The 12828-nt window shown below is 41.4% G+C and overlaps 1 protein-coding gene across 6 annotated transcripts in view; it reads left to right on the top strand.

The window, feature by feature from the left end:
* Positions 1 to 12828, top strand: part of OSBPL3 (oxysterol binding protein like 3) — a 153665-nt gene that overhangs the window by 49811 nt on the left and 91026 nt on the right. The window contains exon 1 of one of the 6 annotated variants that reach the window (XM_039862567.1): positions 9351 to 9369. The exons of the other annotated variants lie outside the window; for them this stretch is intronic. The gene's annotated coding sequence lies outside the window, so the exon portion shown is untranslated. Of the gene's footprint in view, positions 1 to 9350; positions 9370 to 12828 lie in introns of those variants that run through there. 6 annotated transcript variants of the gene reach the window in all.

Below are 12828 nucleotides of genomic sequence, written 5' to 3'. Positions count from 1 at the left end.
CATGATCTATTTGTGATACTGCCAGCAATCTCTCCATGATCTATTTGTGAGTTCTGGGATGACTAATGTGGCAGCCATGGTGGACAAGTCTTGTCATAATTTGTATTGGTGTTTCCATGTGTTGAAGTTGCCTTTGACCTTTGACTTTTGATATTTCATTCTTTCCTTTCCATGAGTTCACTAGAGCAGCGGTCTGCAACCTTTTTGGCACCAGGGACAGGTGCAGAATCTAATGCCTGATGATCTGAGGTGGAGCTGAGGCGGTGATGCTAGCGCTGGGGAGCTGCTGCAAATATAGATGAAGTTTTGCTTCTCGCCCGCCACTCGCCTGCTATGTGGCCCGGTTTCTAACAGGCCAAGGACCAGTAGTGGTCTGCAGCCTGGGATTTGGGGACCTCTGCAGTAGAGCATATGAATTCAGAAGGCTTTATGGGGACCGATAAGAAATTACAGGCTCCCACTTTGATATTATTTTGCTCATTTGTTTTCAATTGAGTGTGATATTTTAAAACAGTCATGGTGGAGTTCTCAAAACTTTCCTGTCTTGTCTTTTTATTCTCTTGATGTTAACCTTTGAAGCCTAAAAATTTTTAATTTCGATGAAGTCCAACTTACTTTTTTTTCTTTTATTGCTTTTGCTTTAGGTGTCATATCTAAGAGACAATGACCTAATCTAAGGTTAGGAAAATTTACCCCTATATTTTCTTTCAAGAGTTTTATAGATTTAGCTCTTCTATATACACCTTTAGACCGTTTTGAGTGAACTTTTGCATGTGGTATGAAATAGAGGTTCAATTTCATCTTTTTGCATGTGAATAATACACTTTTCTTAGCACCGTTTATTGAATTGTCTTGGTACCTTTGTCCAAAATGAATTGTCCATAAATGTAAGAGTTTAATTTCTTCATTCTCAATTCTGTTCCATTTGTCTATATGTCTATCTTTATGCCAGGACACACTGTCCTGTAGCTTTGTGATATGTTTGGAAATTGTGAAGTACGAGTCCTACAAATTTGTGAAGATTACTTTTCAACGTGATGTTGATATTCACTCTTCTACCTCACATTCTTTGAGATACTTTTCTCTCCCGTTATAAAATCATATTAGAAGTGTTACTTTGAACTGGCCATGAATTCGGTTTCAGGTCTAACCTTACTATTCTTGTGTAGAAAGGTGTGGATTTGGAATCAGGAGTATTATAAAAGTTTGACCACTAGCTCTGTCTGTCTCAGTTTCTTAACTATAAAATGAAGCTTGAAACCTAAGTCAAAGGATAATTCTGAGAATTAAAAAATGTAACACATACGAAAGCATCTGGGAAATGATAGATACAAAATAAATATCTGCTGCCTTTCTCAAGCTCTTCTCATCGATGCAGAAACGTTTTCTTCCTTTAAGTCATCTGTCTTCCTTTTAGAAACTGTTTTCCCCAAAGTCATCATGTGGCTCAGTATTGCTGAATTTTATCAATACCACAGTCTATTCTGTGGTATTGTTTGCAGTACGGTGTTTCAGACTTCGTTCAATTTCCAGTGTCTAGAAATGTGCCTGACCAATAGTAAGTGATCCATAAACATTTGTTAAGTAAATATTTTGTTGATCCCACTTTCTTTCTGCTTGGTAACTACAGTGCGGACTTCTTAGAGGTATGTTTTTAAGTTACACGAGTATTTAATATCTGAGACATTTTCCACAAGATTTTTTTGAGCAGTTTGTCCAGTTAACTCAGAGTGTGACTCCTGGAGTGGGTCTTCTTTCCTCCATGTGACATTGTACTTCCCATTCAGATGTTCCCTCTTCGGGGTAATTTCAGACCAAAATAGAAAAGATAGAATTCGAGTAGTGATCCTTAGAAAGCAAGGGGCAAGGGGAGTGGGGAAGTTGAGTTTGAGGAAAGATATGTGAGGAGAGACCGAGCAAGGGTCTTAGAGAAGATTGGGTCCAACAGAGAAGCGTGTTCCAAGTCTCTGAACATGGCTTAAGGTTTTTACGGGATAGTCATGGTTTCTCATGACTTTCCACACCCCTCAAGTCTAGACATGAAACTACAAGCAAAGAATATCCAAGTGTTATTACTGGCTGTTGTGAGCCTGATTCATAGCCAAGAAATGGTGCCTGTGCATGTTAAGCTGTTATCTCCATGACAAACAGACCAATCTTTAAAGGTAAGAGTTCGGAGCATTTCGTGGACTCATAGCTATAATTGAGTGTTAAAGTTAGACGGGATCATCAGGCTGAAGGAACGTTGGTAAGTGTCACCTCAAATAATAAATTCCCTGGTCACACAGGTTTGGAGTGAGTTCTATTAAGTTAACAGATCTGGCTTGTGTTGTTGTTTGCTTGTTTTAACTGCAGGGCCTCTAAGGGCTGTTAATGTGTTAATATGTATCACTGTGTGTCTTCGAGAGGCAGTGAAGGAGCAGCACTCCCCAAGGTGCCTGGTCAGTGGGGACTTATTCCCCACCCCACCAAGAGCCCTGTGAGACTGGTATTTAGCAGAGTGCATTTTGAATAATTATGGTCCAGGATGACACCCTTATTTTTATGACACGAAGTCTGATTAGTGTTTTTTGAGTTGCTCTTTCTAGGAAGGGTCATGCCTGCTGGTACATCACACAGAAGCTGTGTCTGTTGTTTTACTAAGAGAATTGTCAAAAAGTAAGAGCTTAAATTAGGAGTTAAAATCAAACTCCCGAAACACTGTGTATATGTATATGTAAACTTATAAAATACCCCACCTTCCAGGATCGAATGCATTTTTTCAATGTGTTACTTGCATAGGTTAATCTATATGGTGCCTCATAATCCCTGAGCTTTTGAACTCGTAAAACTTGATTTCTTCAGCTTTCGCTCTGATACATACACCTTAAGATGGAGGACAGGAAGAGCAGGAGAATGAGGACCCATCCAAAATGAGACCACCAACTTCTGCTATGGAATAGACAAAACGTGCACAGCTAACATGTTATGACTGGAGTGCATTCTCCGAGTTCTGCGGTAGAGCAGACTGTATCCAGTAACACATAGGGATATAGGCTCTTCTATCTATCTTCCCTCCCTCAACCCAGAAACTCTTCCTTCTCTCTTCCAAGTCATCTAACAGGGTTTGTTTATTTAACTTTCTTTAAAAGGGAGGGAGAGGGCGTTGGAGGAAGAGGGAAGGAAGGAAGTGGGGGAGTAAGTAGTATAGAAAGAGGTCTTAGCGGCATAGCCTTCACTTCCAGGAAATCTGCTTTGAGCGTGTTGGCGTGTCACCATGGTGGTGTAACAGCTGCAGAAATGGGATTCCCAGTGTTGATGGTTTCCATTCATGCCTCTCGTTAAAAGACGCAAACCCCACTGATTTTCTTATCTGCATTCTTGGGAGGTTTCGGCCTTCCCCTGCTTGATGACTGTGGGGGGCGTGACATAGGCAGATTCTCATACTCATCTTGGAGCATAACGATTCTCCAACAGCTGAGACCCAACCAGAGAATGAGAACTGCTGGAGGTGTTTGAGTCAGGCCCTGAGACCGGTGAGTGATGGGGAAATCAGGAAAATGAACCGTAGAGGTCAGACAAGTAATGACTGTCTTCTTTTTCTTTCAGTGATATGTGTTCCTTATTTTTTTAAAAAAAAATCAAGTAAAACAAAAACAATTTAAAGGGGAAATTAAAATATTACCCCCAAATCTCCACCGGAAAATAACCAATGTTAACATTTATTTCAGGCTTGCCTGTGCACGCATAATGAGAGAGATGAATTGAGGGATGAATAGATAAATGATGGGCAGAAATAATTGCATGACTGAGCTGAAACTGGGCATAGTTTTAAAAGTAAAATATTCTATTGGATCTTACTTGAGATTAACAAAAGGAAAAAAGTGGTTAGACTTTTGAAAGGCAATTCCTATGCTAAGTGGATTAGTTTTCTTAGTTCAGAAAAGAGATATTTCGGAGTCAGAATGGGTTGGGCATGCTTAACATCATAAACAATCTAACACTTTACTCCGTGTCCCTGCCCTGATTTCAGATGTTTTGTGCTTGTTTTATTTTTATTTTGTTAGGGTTTATACTTTAACACTCGGTTATAATTCCCCTTGGTTATTCCCCCACATAGTTCATCCTAATCAAGACACTTTTAACCATCCGTCTTTTCTATGGCTTTGCCATTCTTGATAATTTACTGTTTGATGGGCTTCGTCATTAGTCATCAAGGTTTTTTTAGCAGGGCTTCTGGACGCCATATTTCCTGAGTTGTTTTATCTTTGGGAAATGTTGCTTATTTCCCTTAATTTTGAAAAATAACTTTTCTATTGCCATTGTCTTCTAAAGAGGCTATACCAGTTTTTACTCTAATAGCAAATCTATGAGAATGCCTGTCTCAGATGGGGAACTTTTATTTAAGAATTATCTGTTTGCCTGAAATGGTGGAATTATATTGAGCCGTGGGGGAAATAAGTTGGAGTTGGTAAATTGGATATCAGATTATAGAAACACTTGAATGTTGGGAAATTGGCTCTTTTCTTGGTGAATTTCTCATTTCCTCACCAAATTTGCAGCTTGCCTGCAGGCCAAATGATAGCTACTGGACAGCTTTGCTGAGCTGCTTTTAAGACTTTGTAAATTGTGCTAGAATCCTCTTAAAAAGCTTCTCCCCAGCCTTCCCCACTCTCTGTGAAAAGGCATCTGGCTGGCCGAGGGTGGTTTTTGTTGCCATCTGAAGATGGTAGAAAGTGGTAAATATTTACATCTACCAAAAAAATTAGCATCTGATAATTGAACTGATAATATATATATATTTTTTTATTGTTCCAAAATATGATCTTTGTTTCACGTCAGGGACTATTTTCTTAAAACCAAGTAGCTGTTATGAACCATTCCTAAATGATACATGGACTTCACACATCTTTTTGCAGCATCTTAATGGTTTTTGACTGTGGCTGTATGAGTCATAGGGTCTGATCCTTTTAGGGAAGCTCATCTCTGTTCTCATATAGTTGGAACTACCACTGTGTTGAAATTGGGCTTCATACTAAAAATCTCTGCTGGCCTCATGTCAAAAACGAGGAGCCTGTTTCACCCTTTAATTCCTTCTCTCCAAACAGTGGAGGGGATGGAAAAGAAAATTTCCCAAACGACTTAATGCATTTAGGTTTTGGACGTCGTACCTTACGGTGACACAGCCGGACGTCAGCCATGGACTTGTTTGGACTCGGTTAGTGAGAGCACACCTGGGAGATTTCGGGAGGCAGAAATGTCCGAAGGTGCTCTCACTTTAGAGTGGTGCAGTCTAAAGCCATGCTGTCCGATATGGTAGCTACTGGCCACGTGTGGCTATGTAGATTTAAATGATTTAAAGTTGAATCAAATTTAAATCAGTTTCTTAGTTGCACTGGCCACATTTCAAGAGCTCCATAGCCACATGTAGCTAGAGGCTACAGTATCAGATGGCATCTAAGGTTCTATTGAATAGCTCTGCCCTGGATTCTGATCTTTTATTTCATAATCATTCCGGGTTCGTTACAGCCCTAATGAGTTGGTCTCCTGTCTTTTTTTCCCTTCTTCCTTCTGCTTTCAGTCTTTCTTCTGCCCTCACTCACTTGATAAAGCAGCGGTCTCTATATTAATGTGCCCGAATCCTGTGGTTTCGGGGCACAGATCTCCCTCAGGGAATCCTATGTGTGGTCCAGACTAGGATCAACTAAACAAGCTCTGTGGCCAACGCCCAAGAGTTAGTCACTGTTCTTACCAAAGGATTGACTGAGACTTGGGGGTTCTGGAGATTTCGACTCTTTACTAATAAAACTGCTCTTCAGCAATATATTTAAATGTATCCACTTAGGACTTTTACTCCTATTCCCTCTTCCCCTTCTGGATGTGTGTTCTTGATGCAGAGTCCAGCCCTGGGTTCTGTCCTAGTTGTATCCCCAATGGCTGATCTTATGACCTTAGAGAATTTCTTTGTGGCTCAGTAGCCTGTTGAGAACTCACTCCCAACTACCACTTAAGCTATAGAAGATAAATGCTAAATGAGAAATAAGAAATTTTGAGGTTCGCAAAAAGGCATGTTTAAAGGGTTCTCGGGGTTTATTTTCCTTAGGGGTTTGTTTATCTTTTCATCTTTGTGCCCAGTTTTAGATTTCCAATGTCCCATTTGTGGTCTCTCTGTCACTAGCAGACACACACCCACCTTGATCAGCTAATCAGTCCATTCACTCCACTATGTGCTTCACATAAGTGACTTTCTAAGGGTGGTCTGGGTTTGTTGACCAAAGAGCCCTTTTCCAAGTCAACCCAACATGACAGGAATGGGACACTGTGGTAAGGAGGAGCCTGCCGGCCTGAAGGTCAGGAGAAAGGGGCCTTACTGCTGATTGAACTGAGTCTTTTCGACCCTGTGTTCTTATTCTCCTACCTGACTAGCCTGAGTTCAGCCAAGGGTTCCTGCCTAGCGTTGTAGTTATGTAATACTGTGTAGCAAACAGCCCCTAAACTTGGTGGATTAAGACAATGACATTTATTTAGCTCTCATATCTGCCATTTGGGCAGGACCCAGTGGGAAGAGCTGGACTCTTCCATTCAGAAGGCTGGCAGAGCGGGTATCAGTGCTCGTATGTCTGGGAGCTGAGCGGGTCTCGATTCTTTTCCAAGTGGGCTCCTCCATGTGTTCTCTACACATTGCTAGTTTGGGCTAAGTTGAAGGGAGAGCATCCTGAGAGAGAGAGAGAGCATCGAGTGGAAGCCGTATTACCGTTTCTAACAGAGCCTCGGAAGTCACACAGCATCGCTTTGGCCATAATCACAAGCCCACTCAGGCTCAGGGGAAGGGAGCAGAGATCCCACCAATCAATGGAGAAGTATCAATGTTGCTTGGTAATGAGACGTATATTGGTCTTGTCATCTTTGAAAACTACCACACCTGGTCATGATAAATCAGAGTTGGCATCAGCTCTCTCCAAGCCGTAAATAAGCCTTGAGGTCTGGTGGGGTCTGGAAATAGAGGCACTTCTCATTTTCAGGAGATATTGTCATCGCTCTGCTGGGGCTACTCTGCCTTTGTGTTTAAGGGTGGGGAGTTGCCATTGGCAGAGCACTGGGGCCTCTGATGAAAGATGCTACCTAAATACAAAATGGCGAATCGAAACACCTTCAATATGCCAAACTCCTGGAGTCAACTGATGTTTACAAGGAATGCACAATGGATGGAAATTCAGAGTGAAGATCAGGGCCCTGGTTGCTGAAAACTATCTTTAAAATTAATTTGATGGAATCCAGTGAGACTTTTGAAAACATTATTTACACCTCCCATTTTGACTTCGGTTCTTTCATTTGTAATTTCTGTTACTTCTTACTCTTTTGTAACATTCTCATTTGATGCAAACTCTTAAACAATTAGGATCCATTTTTCTACAAAATTTTTAAGTTTGATAAATGGGTATTTTAGAATATTTCTTTTCCTATTTCTTAGATTAAATAAATTTTAGTAAAAGCAGGAGGGGGAGGGGACTCAGGTCATCATATCAGTAGATAACCTGACACATGCCAGTCATAGGAAATTAAAAACAAAAACAGAATAAGACACGATCTTCGAATTGCTTCTGATCTATATATACCAACTGGGTAAAGTAAAACCCTAAAACCCCATTGTATTATTAGCAGTAAAGAGATGCTTTTACATTTTTCTTGCCTTTTGAGCTCTAGTCTACCATTAACGACAAGTTTGTTTTTAACCTGTTTTCTCTGCCTTTTTCCTTCTATTTCACCTTGTTTTTTTTCCTCAACTTGTATAGTTTTAAAATGTTGTATATTCATTTTTTTTTTTTGCACCAGTCCTTCCCCTAGGAGTCAGTAAAACTTCCTGTACCCTTTTTTCTTTCCACCTACATTTAATAAACTAGTGATTCCTCACTTCTTCCGGACTTCTTACAAGGCATTGTTTATTATTGCCCCTGCATTCTAGAAGGGCACACCAAAATGTATCTTGGGAAATTCATCTTAGAGAATTTGTTTAAGCTTAGATTCTCAGTCCTAGGGTTATTTTTAGGGAGGCAGAAAACCAAGCTCTAAGTGTGTACATCTGATACATTAGATATTTAGTTTCTTGTTATTTGAGAGTGGTCTGTTAGCGCTTATGGAGCATTATTCATTCTTGGCTTCATGTTTACACTTCTGAAAAGACTGATTAGTAACTTTTTATAGGAGATAGAGAAGTTTTTTAAAATTCACATTCACATTTCACAGTGACTCAGTTGATAGCCTTTTTAGATAAGTAATGAAATGCAGTCTGTGGTTGCCAATTGTTAAAACTCTACTCTGCTTCCTTTAGCGGTTGTCAGTTAAGAAAGAAAGGATAGCAACACCCACTGATAAGATTCAAACCACAAGATGTTACTTAAAGTGCTTGAGGTGTGCTCTCTCTTTTTGCCTTGTAAACGGCTCAGTCACATCCTGCTTTGCATTTTAATTTGATGTAAATTAGATACGTAAATCTAGGGCTAGCATTAGATACTAACATGAAATTAAATACTAAAAAAAAAAAAAAACGGTTCTGTGGAATAAACCTTTCTACAATTTCTGGATGGACATGAGATCAAGGGCAGTTCTTAACCCTTACTGTCCATCAGAATCACCCGGGGAGCTTGTCAGACTGTCCATGGCCGAGTGTCTGGCTGCATCGGAGGTGGAATGGGCCCGGGACTTTGGTATTTTGTAGAAGTTCCCCAGGGTGACCCTGACATGCAGTCAGCCTTGAGGAATATTGATTGCATAAAGTGCCCTCCCCACCCTCCACATTCCTCTCTGCTGAGTCGAGAGTCCTGCCCACATCTTTAAGGCTCCCCGCAGGCCACCTCTTTCAATATTTCCCTCGGGACTCCAGCTTCACTGAGCTCTTCCTCGTGTCCGCCCACAACACCCTGAAGTGCGTTCTGTTTCATGTACATCTCTCGCCTTGATCAGAGTGATTTCCTCCTTGGATTAAACTTCTGTCATTTAGTTGCATCCCGTAGGGGTTAGCACAGCTGTGGACACATAGTAGGTAGATCTATATCGAGTTGACTTTTTATCAGGGGGGCTGTTCTCCTTTAGGCTCTTGACTTTGCACTATAGCTTCCTTTATTAGCCCACATTTATCCACATGTGCTTCTTCCTCTTGAGACATGGAAAAATACGTGGAAGTGGCTAAATGGCAGAAGGAGGAGGAAACTCAGCCCATTCCTGATTTGACCATTCAAGAGTCGGGGGATTGTCACTGACCTCTGGACTCATCCCTCTCCAATCAGTCATCCTGTGCTAGAGCGACTCTTGGGACCACATGGGTGAAAATGCAGCGTGGAGGGGGCTGCCCTGCTGGAGAAGGTGAACATGACTGAGGAATCTATTTCTACTGTAAGTCCTATTGTAGAATATGGGATTATTTCTAGGGATATACTCCTAGAACTTGAAAACAGAAAAGAAAGGGAGAATGGATATAGGTAAACAATAAGCCAGGCACGTGTGATAACTTGCCAAAATATCAGATCTACCACTTATCACCCCTGTTCATTGGTTTGGACAAAAATATACTAAACTGTCAAAAGAAACTTCGGCTATCTCCCTAGTTCTATCCTAGTCATGATAGAAAACTGGAGTACTTGAGGGACATATGTGATATTTCTACCTTTCAAGGGAAGGTAGACCACGAGTCAGAAGAGGACAGGGAAAGTGTACAGGGAACTGAGGCAGATGGTGTTGACAAACAGAGTTTGGTTTGTGGGGCAGGTTCTTGACATCTTTGCGGACAAGCGTGTTTGGCAAGAGGTTTGCTAACCTGATCAGGAACATTCAACTGAGATTTGATGGGAAGGGAAAAACATTAAAACTTGATTGAATGAAGAACAATGGGCATAGAAAAGATAAGACTAGTAACAGAGGAAGAGACCTTTACTAACTCATAATAAAAAACACCTGGGAGCATGGTGGTTCTAATACCTATAGCTATTCGCCATTGTGCAGCCTTTGAGGACTGAGCAAAGGAAACTTGAAACATTAAAACTTAGAGATAGATAGGATCATCTGATTTGTCTCACTTAGTAGGTTAGGGTGGTTCTCATGACTGAAATATGATTCTAGAAGAGAACATTTGCCTTAAAGAAGCATACCTATGGCAATCTAGACCCTAAAGGTGAATTGCTAGGTAAGGGGGGTTGGGAGGGGTTGCTAGGATAGTTTGTTACATTAGGATCAATATTATGAATCCTATAATTCATAATATTAGGATTATGATATTATCCTGAAATTATAGATGATGAAATTATAGATGATGCTTTCTCTTCAGAGACCAGAACACTAGAATAGATGCCCAGTATGTTGACAGAATAAGACACGATGTTCAAACCCCTTGGAAGTTTCATTTTGCTAACTTCGGATAAACTCTTGACTTATTTTGCTAATCATTTGATTTTTAAGAAGACTGAGAACATAAGACAAAGAGATATCTCTGAAAAGAATCAAAGAAACATTAGCCAGTGATATAAAATGACAGGAACCAGGAGATGAAATCCCATGTGCTCTAGAAATATTTCAGCAAGTTCAGACAGAAGAAAGAAATGACCCTCTCATGGCAAAGACAAAATGCTAAAGAGACCTCAGAAGGAAAGGATAGCTAAAATGTTCTGAAACATAACCCCAAGTGATTCCAGTGAAGAGGAAAGGAGGAAGGCTCCTATGGGAATACGTAACCGTGTTCACCCCGAAAACTTTTTCCTGTTAATGCAGATTAATGAAGGGTATTCAATATGGCTCAACAATTAGCGCTCCCAATCTTTGTAAGCTCCTCTCCCACAGAATGTAAAGATGAGTGACATGCAGTCCCTGGGTGACGTAGATGTTAAAACATCTTGTGGTCAGGTTATGAAGAATGAGTCAAAGGCAGGGAACGCACAGCACAGTTTCAGAGAGCACGAAAGTAAAACCGAGGTTCAGAAGAGAAACAAACCAGGGATGGGGGCGGCTTCAGAAAAGGTTTCATGGAGAAGGTGATGCTCGAAATGCTCTTTGGAAGGTAGAGAGAATTTCCACAGGTAGAAGAGAGAAATGGAGTTGGGTATTCTGCACAGAAGGGCTAGCAAGGTCCAGGCAGAGCAGTATAATTAAAGGAGAGTGTAGAATACAGGGTATGTATGTGTGAGTTTTGGAGAGAAGGTATGAGTAATAACAGCTAAAATATAATTGAGTGATGATTGCCAAACTCAGTGTTGAGTGTTTTACGTGCACTATTTCAGTTAAACTTCACAAAAACTTAACCCTTCTCTTCGTTCCTCTTTTCAGCTGAGGAAACAACTCAGAAGTTTAGTGACGCTCAGTAAATAGTAGACAGAGCCAGAGTCTAAAGGCAGTTAAATTTAACTATATGTGAAGAGCTTAGGATTTTTAACTTAGTTCTCTGACCAGTGGGAATTTGGAGCAGAGAAAAGACCCTGGAATCTTTTGGGGGAAGATAAAGTGGACGAAGGAATATAAGATGGGGAAGTGATGGAGAGAAAATGTGGAGACCCCCCAACAGGGATCTAAAATGGGTTGGAGGTTGTGAGCAGGGAAGAATGGAAAACAAGTAGCGGGTGATGAGGGGCGGGTCAAGACAGAGGAGTTCTAGCTCTGCATCACGGTTTTAGGGGATCTGGGAGAGGGAGTCTGGGTGGACTAGGGGAGCGGTGGGTGTCTTAATCGGAGTGCGGAAACTTTCTCTTCGAAAAACATCAGGAGTCAGAAAAATTATTCCAAGTCTACTTATTTCTCATCTTTTCCCTAAAGAACTCCTAACTGATGAGAATTGAATAAATATCAAGAAGAGGAAATTGAAACCCAAGACAGGTGAAGGCATGAGCAACAGGTAACCTGGCTGTGAGTAACAGGGCTCTAGGGTTCCCGTTCAGCCCCAGACACGCCAGGGGCTGAATCACTTCTGTCTTCACAGAACCTCTGAGAATAGAGTGTGCCGGATGAGCGAGATCAAGATGGGTATCAGAAGCCTAAAAATGTGTAGATGCTGTCAAGATTATTAGAAAGAGAAAGGAAACTTCTGAAAACTCTAGACCAATGATTCTCAACCGTGGCTGCACACTGGAATCCTATGGGAAGCCTTTACAAATACCATTGCCCAGGCTCCACCCCCAGAGTTTATGATTAAGATGGTCTAAGCACATTATACCGCCCCTTGGGATGTTCTTTCAGCCACCCAGGGGTTGGAAGCACAACTCCATACTGATGAGTTCTGCCCATGACTGCAGAATTTTTGAATGTATCATTACTAAACAGGTGAACAGTTCACATTTAGAAAAGGAGCCAGTTTGTGTTCACTGAAGACAAGACATGCTTGTGGTTAGGTTACTGGATCATAAAAATACCAGACACAGCAGATCTTATTTCTGCTAATTGACACCTGAGGACTGGGGAAGGGTTACCCCCAGCTCAGGAACTTGTCTCAGGTATGGCTGAGATGGCATGATAGGTGAGATTATGACGCTGGGAACTACGGGTTCTTGAAGAGTGTTTGGTGAGAATGTGGTAGCTGCTGAGGAGGACGCAGCTTGGTAAAGTCGAGCAAACAACGAAAGCTACTATGCCAAGGGAAGTCTGCGTTAAGGCTGTGGGGTTAGTGCCAGGAGTGACCAGGAGAAGGGACTCAGCATTGGAGCAAAGCCCTGGCCATCGGGATAGCCAGCCAGTGCCGCCCGACGAGAGTATTTATGAGCAGAAAGCTCCTTTTCCAGTGTTTAGGGAGGGAGGGTGTCAGACTAGCACACCACACGTAGAGGGATAGGTTCTCAGGCCTAAATTCTCAGTGTCTAAAAGCCAAGAACAAGCCAG

The sequence above is a fragment of the Pteropus medius genome, unplaced genomic scaffold (assembly GCF_902729225.1).
Source record: "Pteropus medius unplaced genomic scaffold, Ma_sr-lr_union100, whole genome shotgun sequence".
In the NCBI taxonomy this organism is placed as follows: Eukaryota; Metazoa; Chordata; class Mammalia; order Chiroptera; family Pteropodidae; genus Pteropus; species Pteropus medius.
Note: the sequence above shows the minus strand (reverse complement) of the source record. Positions and strands in the feature narration are given on the sequence as shown.